The sequence below is a fragment of the Cyprinodon tularosa genome, unplaced genomic scaffold (assembly GCF_016077235.1).
Source record: "Cyprinodon tularosa strain WSP-4 unplaced genomic scaffold, ASM1607723v1 ctg31, whole genome shotgun sequence".
In the NCBI taxonomy this organism is placed as follows: Eukaryota; Metazoa; Chordata; class Actinopteri; order Cyprinodontiformes; family Cyprinodontidae; genus Cyprinodon; species Cyprinodon tularosa.
In genome coordinates this window covers 3440923-3450810 of record NW_024039019.1, presented here as the reverse complement: position 1 = coordinate 3450810, position 9888 = coordinate 3440923, and positions in this window count along the sequence as shown.

Here is a 9888-nt window from a genome sequence, read left to right as displayed (position 1 = left end):
TAACAAAGATTCACCTGTAACAGAGGTTCAGGAAGCTAACCAACTAAGATCAACACTGCGGCGTGGGATCAAGGTCAGGCAGGAGCTTATAAAGGAGAGGTCTTCTAATGAGAGGATTAGGAACAGGTGTGCAGAAAGGTTCCAGCTCCAGAAGACCCACAGCGCATCCTGCTGGAGACAGAGGGTAATCTCCAGATCCCCACAGTAACTCCAAACCTAAGGGAAAAACAAAGAGAGCAGAAGAGGATCCTCGGCGCCCTCTGGTGGGCAAGCCTGAGGATCCCAACATTAAATGCTTTTTATGTTTGTATAATAAATCTTCATTACAATAAATTTTGGTTGTACTATGACTATGGTTGGAGTAAATTAATCAGCGATTTATTTTCTTTTTATTATTAAGGTTAACATACACTATATTGCCAAAAGTATTTGCTCACCCATCCAAATTATTGGAATCAGGTGTTCCAATCACTTCCATGGCCACAGGTGTATAAATTCAAGCACCTAGGCATGCAGACTGTTTTTACAAACATTTGTGAAAGAATGGGTCGCTCTCAGGAGCTCAGTGAATCCCAGCGTGGAACTGTGATAGGATGCCACCTGTGCAACAAATCCAGTCGTGAAATTTCCTCGCTCCTAAATATTCCACAGTCAACTGTCAGCTGTATTATAAGAAAATGGAAGTGTTTGGGAACGACAGCAACTCAGCCACGAAGTGGTAGGCCACGTAAACTGACGGAGCGGGGTCAGCGGATGCTGACGCGCATAGTGCGAAGAGGTCGCCAACTTTCTGCAGAGTCAATCACTACAGACCTCCAAACTTCATGTGGCCTTCAGATTAGCTCAAGAACAGTGCGCAGAGAGCTTCATGGAATGGGTTTCCATGGTCGAGCAGCTGCATCCAAGCCATACATCACCAAGTGCAATGCAAAGCGTCGGATGCGGTGGTGTAAAGCACGCCGCCACTGGACTCTAGAGCAGTGAAGACGCGTTCTCTGGAGTGACGAATCGCGCTTCTCCATCTGGCAATCTGATGGACGGGTCTGGGTTTGGCGGTTGCCAGGAGAACGGTACTTGTCTGACTGCATTGTGCCAAGTGTAAAGTTTGGTGGAGGGGGGATTATGGTGTGGGGTTGTTTTTCAGGAGCTGGGCTTGGCCCCTTAGTTCCAGTGAAAGGAACTCTGAATGCTTCAGCATACCAAGACATTTTGGACAATTCCATGCTCCCAACTTTGTGGGAACAGTTTGGAGCTGGCCCCTTCCTCTTCCAACATGACTGTGCACCAGTGCACAAAGCAAGGTCCATAAAGACATGGATGACAGAGTCTGGTGTGGATGAACTTGACTGGCCTGCACAGAGTCCTGACCTCAACCCGATAGAACACCTTTGGGATGAATTAGAGCGGAGACTGAGAGCCAGGCCTTCTCGTCCAACATCAGTGTGCGACCTCACAAATGCGCTTCTGGAAGAATGGTCAAAAATTCCCATAAACACACTCCTAAACCTTGTGGACAGCCTTCCCAGAAGAGTTGAAGCTGTTCTAGCTGCAAAGGGTGGACCGACGTCATATTGAACCCTATGGATTAGGAACGGGATGTCACTTAAGCTCATATGTGAGTCAAGGCAGGTGAGCAAATACTTTTGGCAATATAGTGTATGACAAAGCTAATAACCTTGTGTGAAATTAAGCTGAAACAAGGCAATGGTAAGCAGAATTTCAATGTAAAAGCAAAGGTTTCACCAAGTTAGTAGAGCAGGAAGAAAACATCAACATCTCTCACTACTCTGATTCTTTGCAACACTAAAAACTGCCACAATATAGGCCTTGAGGTCCAGAACTTGCTTTTGCTTTCAGAGAATCCGAAGTAGGTCAGCAGATCTAACCAGTGCACCACAGGCTACAGACTGGTGCTGAGTGTTGCTGCCATCAGTTCTTCCCCCCCTGTGGGCTCGATTTTGAGAGTGGGCAATGTCCCTGGTTCTGAAAGTGCTTCACAACCAAACTAAAAAAGTGTAAAATTGTGCCTAAGATAACCTGAAGCAAGAAATGAACTATTTTCTGTAAAAATGGCTATGTGCTGCATAAGATACCAAAGACTTACACAAATGCAGCATTGTCTTATAGATTGCCTTCTAATCTTAAATATGCCTTTGAAAAAGGTAACTGTTTTTGATAAAGGTGGAAAAGGGCTTAAAGTTAATCATCTGTTACAGAAGCATATTATCACTCAAGTAAGATGCAAAATAATATTTTGACTACACATTTTCAGAGTCAATATTGATGCAATTATTTCTTGATGTGTAATCATTGGTGAAACAATCGTTAGGACATTTCTTTAACATTTAGCAAGGTGGGAGCATGGAGAACCAATGTCTTTGCACAAGCTATCTAGATTATTTTGAGCCCTGAATCTTTTTCCTTTGCATCATTCTTTGCAGTTCATCATATGAGTTAAGCTGTTAGATTTGCAGACCCCAACCTCCATCTCAGCTGGCCTAAGGCACAATTGAAAGTAGACACTATTTAAGGCCCCCTAAACTAGCAAGTGACTCCCAAAAAATGCTTGGGTTTTAACACAGAGCACAACCTTAGATTAGTGCCTGTGTTCTTCTTTGGGGTCTACTCAAGTCTCTAGTCTGTTAGATCAGATTGCTGTTCATAATGGGTCTGATTCTGCTGGAAGTTTCTCACTATTAAAGCACTATTTTTTTCTCCACTGTTGCTACAAGCATGCTTGATAGGAGAGACTTCTGCTATGTCAGCGACATGATGCAAGTGAATGTCTACTGTCTCCATATGCTCATCCAGAAGGAGTTAATTCTGTAAGTCAATGACTCGATGCAATACATAAAAAAAGTTAACCAATCTGTCTGTATCATTTGTTTTAACTGAGTCTGTGAAATGTCTTAGGATGTAATTGTAAATTAATATATGATAAATAAAGCTAATATGATTTGCAATGAGTACATTACATAATTCTTGAGATGTCATCAATAGGTTGGTCAGTGAGCCGTTACATTCTTGAATGCAATGATGCAAAGCCTTTATGTGTAGTTTTCAGCCTTTATCATAAAATATTATGTATTTTTCCAAGTCATAGGGAAAACTCTATTTGTTTGCAGGGAGCTGGACCTGCAGATAGCATTGTATTGATCCTCTAAGTGCTTTTTCACTACAGACTGCTGTTCTTTCAAATTGAGTACTTAACTACTGTGTCCAAAGTGAAAAAAACAACAAAACAAGTGTAAACATGTGGGTTCCTAAGCATACTTGCAACCAATTAGACTACTTTGCAAAATCATCAATACCTTATAGTATCTTTGCATTCACAAAATATAATCAAAATATTTCTTTGAATATTTATGTGATAGACCAACAAAAGGTAGCACATAATAGTGAAGTAGAAGAAAAAAATAAATGGCTGACACAAACATTTACCAATAAAAATTGGTTCCTCATTTTATCCTGGCACACTTTGATTAAACTTGTAAGTCAATAGCTTTCAAATTGCTACCTAATAGGTTAATAAAGTACACCATTTTCAAAATAAATCTCAGTCTATTCCACTGACTTCTGATGACTGCAGAGACTTTTAGAGAACATTAGTTTTTCATTTAAGATGCAGCATCATAAAGACTAAAATACACAGTAGACATGTCAGGAATAAGGTTATGATTAAAGCAGGTTATGGTTACAAAACGTTATATCAATACAGAATTATCTAGTTTCTCACCATAACCCCTGGTCAAGATATTTCATTTTTTTGCAATATTGAAATGACATGAAAAAGGAAACTCTAAAAACTGAGGTGGAGAAAATAGGGAATAATTCCTCAAAATAACTTGGTTGGAACTGGGTCTAACATACAAGTTGAAGGCTTAGAGAAGATAATAATTTTCCTAACAGTGAAAGATTACAGTAACTGCATGAAAGCAGTCCAAAAGCAGTTCAGGTTTTCAGATCCTGTGTTACCTTGGGTCTCTCTCAGATGACCCAATTCTATTTAAAGTGATGCTAATTATCAAACATGTAAAAAAAAAAAAAAGGCGCTAGAGGCAGGTGAAAACAATCCAAAATGCTTTATGTAGAGACAAGTGGTCACACACGTCCTGCACCCAGAGTGAAACATGGTGGTAGCTAAATCTGGCTGTGGGAATGATATTCATTACAGGGAACAGGGATACTGGTAAATTGGGATGTAAAAATTGGGGGAGCTTAATTTAGGATAATCCAAGAGAAAAAGCTGAAAGCGAATAGAAAAGCTCAGGTCTGAGGTAGCTGAGCTACGGGGGGATTGTAAGACACTTTTATCAGTTTGTGAGGGAGTGTTCTCCAAGTAATGAAAAGAAAAAAAAGTATTAATGTAATTTATTCCAATAAAATATTACCAATTTTTTGATAAGCACATAACACAGGGAAAGTTTTACCTCAGCGCTGGAATACTACTAGATCAGATGAAGTCCCAAGCAAAAGACTTCCTCCTTATTTATTCTCCAGCAACACCCTGTCAAGCTGTTTTCTGATAGTTTCAGACTTATCTTTGTGTAACAGAACAGAATGGTTTAGGTAAAAGCTGGTCCATGTTTTACGCTAGCCTCAAAAAAAGTCCAGACCTAAATCAAATTAAGAACCTGGGGAAAGACTTGAAAGCAGATGTGCATAGACTGTATTCTTCTAATCAGATTTACCTAGAGCCACTTTCTGAAGAAGAATGGATATGTTCTTGCAAGGCTTTAGATGTACAAAGCTGACTGACATAAACCCCAAAATAGCTCTTATGTTAGGGAAACAGAGTGTTGACCATGACAAACTGAAAAAAAAATCCCACCCCAGATTTTCATAGATTATAATTTCTGACTCCACTATGGAACCAAACTTCACTTTTTGTAGGATTGTCACATGCGTACATTTCTAAAATCAAATTGGTTGTATTGCGAAAATTGTGCAAAATTGGTACTGTATGCACTATATGTGCATCTTGTGAATGATTTGTTTTATTCCCATATCAGGGTCTGTAATCCTTTGTTGTGCACCATTTGCATGTGGGTTTAAAACTGTTCTTTTTGTCAAGTTAAATACATCTGCAGATGACAGCAGTCAGCTCTCGCTTTATGCTTGTAGCCCCAGAGGAGCAGATATAAAATTACAGTTTATAGTTCCTACCTATCTAAAAGGAAATTGGTTACTTTATCATTGCGAACCTAGCTACTTAAATTTATTATTTATTATTTGATTTTTTATGCTTTTTAAATTGCCACTTCATTAGGTCATGCCAGGACAGCAAGTATGACTTCAAAAACGTAGCATGAATTAAAAATCTGTGTTGCTTTTTGAACTGCAACATCATCAGTCAAAGTGTCAGAGATGCTGCAAGCGCTTGACCCATTTTCTGCGATCCTCTGGCCAGAGCCCATGCACAATGGGGTCAGGAGTCTTTTCACCTAGAGCTTTGGTTTGCATAACAGTTGGGAGGATAAACCGAGGAGCTCTCCGGCAAGTGTCTAGTGATGTGTGGCTCCAACAGCAGTCAGAGGGGAAAAAATGGGTGCATCACTCGTTTCAGTCTGAGACGGGGCTTTGTTGGAGAGATGAAACAATCATAGCACTGCAGAGGGAATTGATATGAGCAGGTTGTCACTCCAATTTAAGGAAGCACACTGGACAAGACAGGAGTACAAATCTGTTACTGCATCTGTAAAATTTACTATATAAAAATGGAGATCTCTACAGACAACGTCTGTCCTCTTGTCATTATTCTACATTTGATGGGGCAAATCCAGAAACTGATAAATACCAATACTGTCTTTAATATTTATATCTATTCTTAAAAAGCTCATACATTTCAGTTTTAGAGGCAATGCAGGAAGAGAAACAGAGGACCCGATAGCAGTTCTGATGAGGTAGGGAGCAGTGAGATTTTGACTTTTATATGAGTGAGCCCTGTGGCAGGTTACTTATGTGCATGGCTGCCTTCGCCATGGGCCCACTGCTGCACTAGTTTATATTTGCTATTCGTTGCTGGTTGAGTTAAAGCATTCATTACCTTCCGAGTTTATCCTACTAATTCGAAGTGGCAGTCTGAGCTGCATTTGATGACCAGATGAATGAACATAGACCTGGAAGCTCTCTTTCATCCTGTAGGTGATTAAGGGCTACCATTCAAAAACTGATATGTGTCTTTTAAAGATGAAGCTACCCCAAAGGCAATATTGCATGATTTGCTTTAATAGTCCTTCAAGCAACACTCTTAGAGCCATGTCACTAAGCCTGCATATACATAAGCACATTCTTGTTTGTGTGTGTTTAGGGGGGAGGGAGGGGTACATCCGATTTAGAATGTTGGTCACAGCTCATGCATTCATCAATTTGCTGTTACCATGGAAACACAATTCTTATGCAACAAAAGGGAAAAAATGGTTTCTAGAACCAGGCAGGTGTACAAGCAGCGACACATTTGAAGCATCGCCACATCTTAAACACTACTCAATTATTTAAAATCTGAAAGCGTATGGCATAACTTCAGAGTTTTTGATGGCAATGTTACCACTTTTGATTTTTGGTTTGATCTCAACTCGTTCTGTATAATACTGTTGCAGGTCACATTGCATTATGCCTTAATTACTGACTAAAGCTGTTTTAATGACCAAGTCTGAATAATTCCCTGCACACAGTAACTAGTTGCATGTTTAATTAAATTCAATTCAGTTCAGTTTATTTATATAGCGCCAATTAACAACACATGTCATCTCAAGGGACTTGAGTGACAATTCAACCAAATCATACAGTCAAAATGATTCAAAGTTTTCTATCCAAGGAAAACCAGTTGATTGCATCGACTCATTGACTCGAAGACAATCCCTCACCCCAGATATGCTTATAGTAACAGTGGAAAGGAAAAACTCCCTTCTACAAGAAAAAACCTCCAGCAGAACCAGGTTCATTGTGAGTGGTCATCTGCCGAGGCGGACAGGGGTTCAAGGAGACAGAAGCAGACATACAGAAAGAAGCAGAGATACAAAGGAACTGGCCTGGCCTTGCCTCCGGTCTTTACACATCCAGACATGTTTTATAAAAGGGTGAACTCTTTCCATTAGGGCTGCTCAGTGATGCAGTCGGTAGCACTGTCGCCTTGCGGCAAGAAGATCTGGGTTCGATTCCCGACCCGGGGTCTTTCTGCATGGAGTTTGCATGTTCTCCCTGAGCATGCTTCTTCCCACAGTCCAAAAACATGACTGTTAGGTTAATTGGAGATAGGCACCAGCATCCCTTGTGACCCTGTTTGGGATGAAATCTAATTTATAAAGAATCCCATAAAATCATTACTGCTAAGAGCAGGTGGGATGGACGGTTCAAACGAGTTGTTTCTCTGACTGAGTTTGGCAACTGTATTAAAAAAGATATCTAGGATTATTCTTATTCTCCTCTATTAATGAGGTAAAATATGCTGCTCTTACTTTACAAAGGATCCTCTACAGCAGTAAACTATTTTTCCAGACTAGGTAGGATTCCCATAGGCATGAAGAGTGCCATTTTCTCTCTAGTTTCCTAGTATTTTGCTACAGAGTGTGCAGCTAAGGGAGCCAGCCTTCTATTTCGAAAGTTTTTCTTTTTCAAAGCGGCTGCGTTGTCTAAGGCAGTACACAGAGAACAAGCAACCCTATCAACAAAATCACCAACCTGTGAATAAACAATACTTTTGCCCTCTGCAACACTGCTCAGCGACACAGAGGAGGGAGAAAGTGAAACATATTATTTAAAATGTATAACTGCACTATCTGAAAATGAGCTGCTTATGTGAAACCTTCTTGTTGGGGAGGAGAACTATCCTTTAACCCTATAATGCCAAATGTATCGTATTTGATACATACGGTTTCTGAAATGTTTTGCATCTGACACCTTTTGCATAATTTAATGGTAAAAACTTTGCTCAAAATCCTATTGTACACAATCAGATATACCTGATAACAACCAGTAGAAGATTACACAAAAAATAATCTTGTCTTATCGCATAGTAATAAATTATTAATATCAAAAATGTATTTCTGTTTTTTCTTTTTACATATTTTGTTAAAAGGTCAAATAAGGAATTCAAACCAAAAAAAGTTATTTTCTGTTTTGTTTTATTCTTGGATCAGGCTTTAAAGGGTTAACTCTGTTAAAGGGACTCTGAAAACTCATCTAAAAATTCAGAGTAAGGACCTGGTGGACAATACAAAGTAACAAAGAGATGAGGTTTTGTGGCTTTGCAAGTTGGATGAGGGAAACTAAAGATTAAATGTTCTAAAGAGTTGTAATTATTTTATTATCCACCTGGTTAGTGTTTCCTTTATTAGATGAGGGAAAACATGTCTTTGTAATCTTGAATAGCCTATCAAGACAGTAATAAGTGGAACCTGCTCTTACCTAAAGTTGGCAAAATATAAGATAAAGTCTATGTTAGTCTGAAGGTGAAAAACTTCAATGTTGTAATTTCTGTTGTTTCTTAATGAATCAATTTCTAATTTAGTCCAATAGCTTTTTAATTAAAACAATTAAAAGTTATACAGCAGATGTAGCAGGAGGGCCATTGTGGAGTGTAAATCAAAACAATGGAAATATTTTATTGTTAAAATGTTGAGTTAGCATAGAATCAACCTCTGATCTAACATGAAAACTGGGTTAATGATAAACTTTGAAATTCAAAAGTCTAAATAATTTAAAGGACCAATCATGGTTTCTATGCCAGAGAATATAATCATAAGAAATTGATTTAGTATTATGTCTCCAATACAGGGACCATAAGAGGGACCAGGGCTAGTTATACAGGGCACTGACCCCTGTTAGCCACCGTCTTTGACTGCTCATTGTTCATATTTTCCAATCGGCCATTACGAAAATGAAATTATTAATCACAAGTTAAAGCCAACATTACACAAACATAACTTAAGATGAAATGATCTCCACCCCCAGGTCAAAGACCCTATAAGTATCCTATGATACATTGTCATGACAGTTAACATTTTATTTATTTATTTATTTATTTCATTTATGTTTTGCAGGAGAAAACAGAAAGTCAGTTATACAAACAGCTTATTGAGAAAAAGCATTGTGGCCCCCTCAATAAATGTGTCCCATGATGTGTTCTGCTTAAGGCTATGAGGACAGCCCCTCTGTGCCAGCTGTTGTGACCGACTTTGCTTCTGTGTTTAGAATGGATTTCCCAGACTTCGGCCCTGCTCTGACACGATGCACCCTCCCTCTAGGAGAGACATGTTCTACATTTCAGCCGGTTTAGCTGGTCAAAGAAGACATTACAGCTACTGTTACTTCTGCCTGAAATGAAAGCTTTGTATTTGAACTTTTGCCCAGTCGGCTTGGCCTTTACCACTAAAGCTTAAGACAATGGCTGAAATGTACACCCGGAGCTAAGCAAGGAATTTGCAAAGAATAAAATGACAAACCTTTAAGTTTAGCATGATTATCTAATTCATTATTTCAAATTGGTTGACATACTACCAAAGGCTGCAGTTATATCAATGCATAGGCTAAGTGTTGACCAGAGGTGTAGCCAGAAAATGTTTATAAGGGTGGCCAGGCAATAACCAATGTACACTGAGGGGTCGCTGAAAGTAGATAGGCACCAAAACCTCAAGGTAAATCTACACTGTTCCAACAGGAAAATTAACAAGCAAAACATCCATCCTTTCAAGATAAAGACCAACTTTATTTTCACAGCCTTTGCTAACAAATAGATGAATATATTCAAAGATTAGTGCTTTTCCATTGTCATTACTTACCTACTTTTATCATTCTGCATAAAATTGATATTTACAATTACAAATATCTACATAAATTGATTATTTAATATTTTTTTATTAAAATAGTAATTTATGATTTCATGAGACT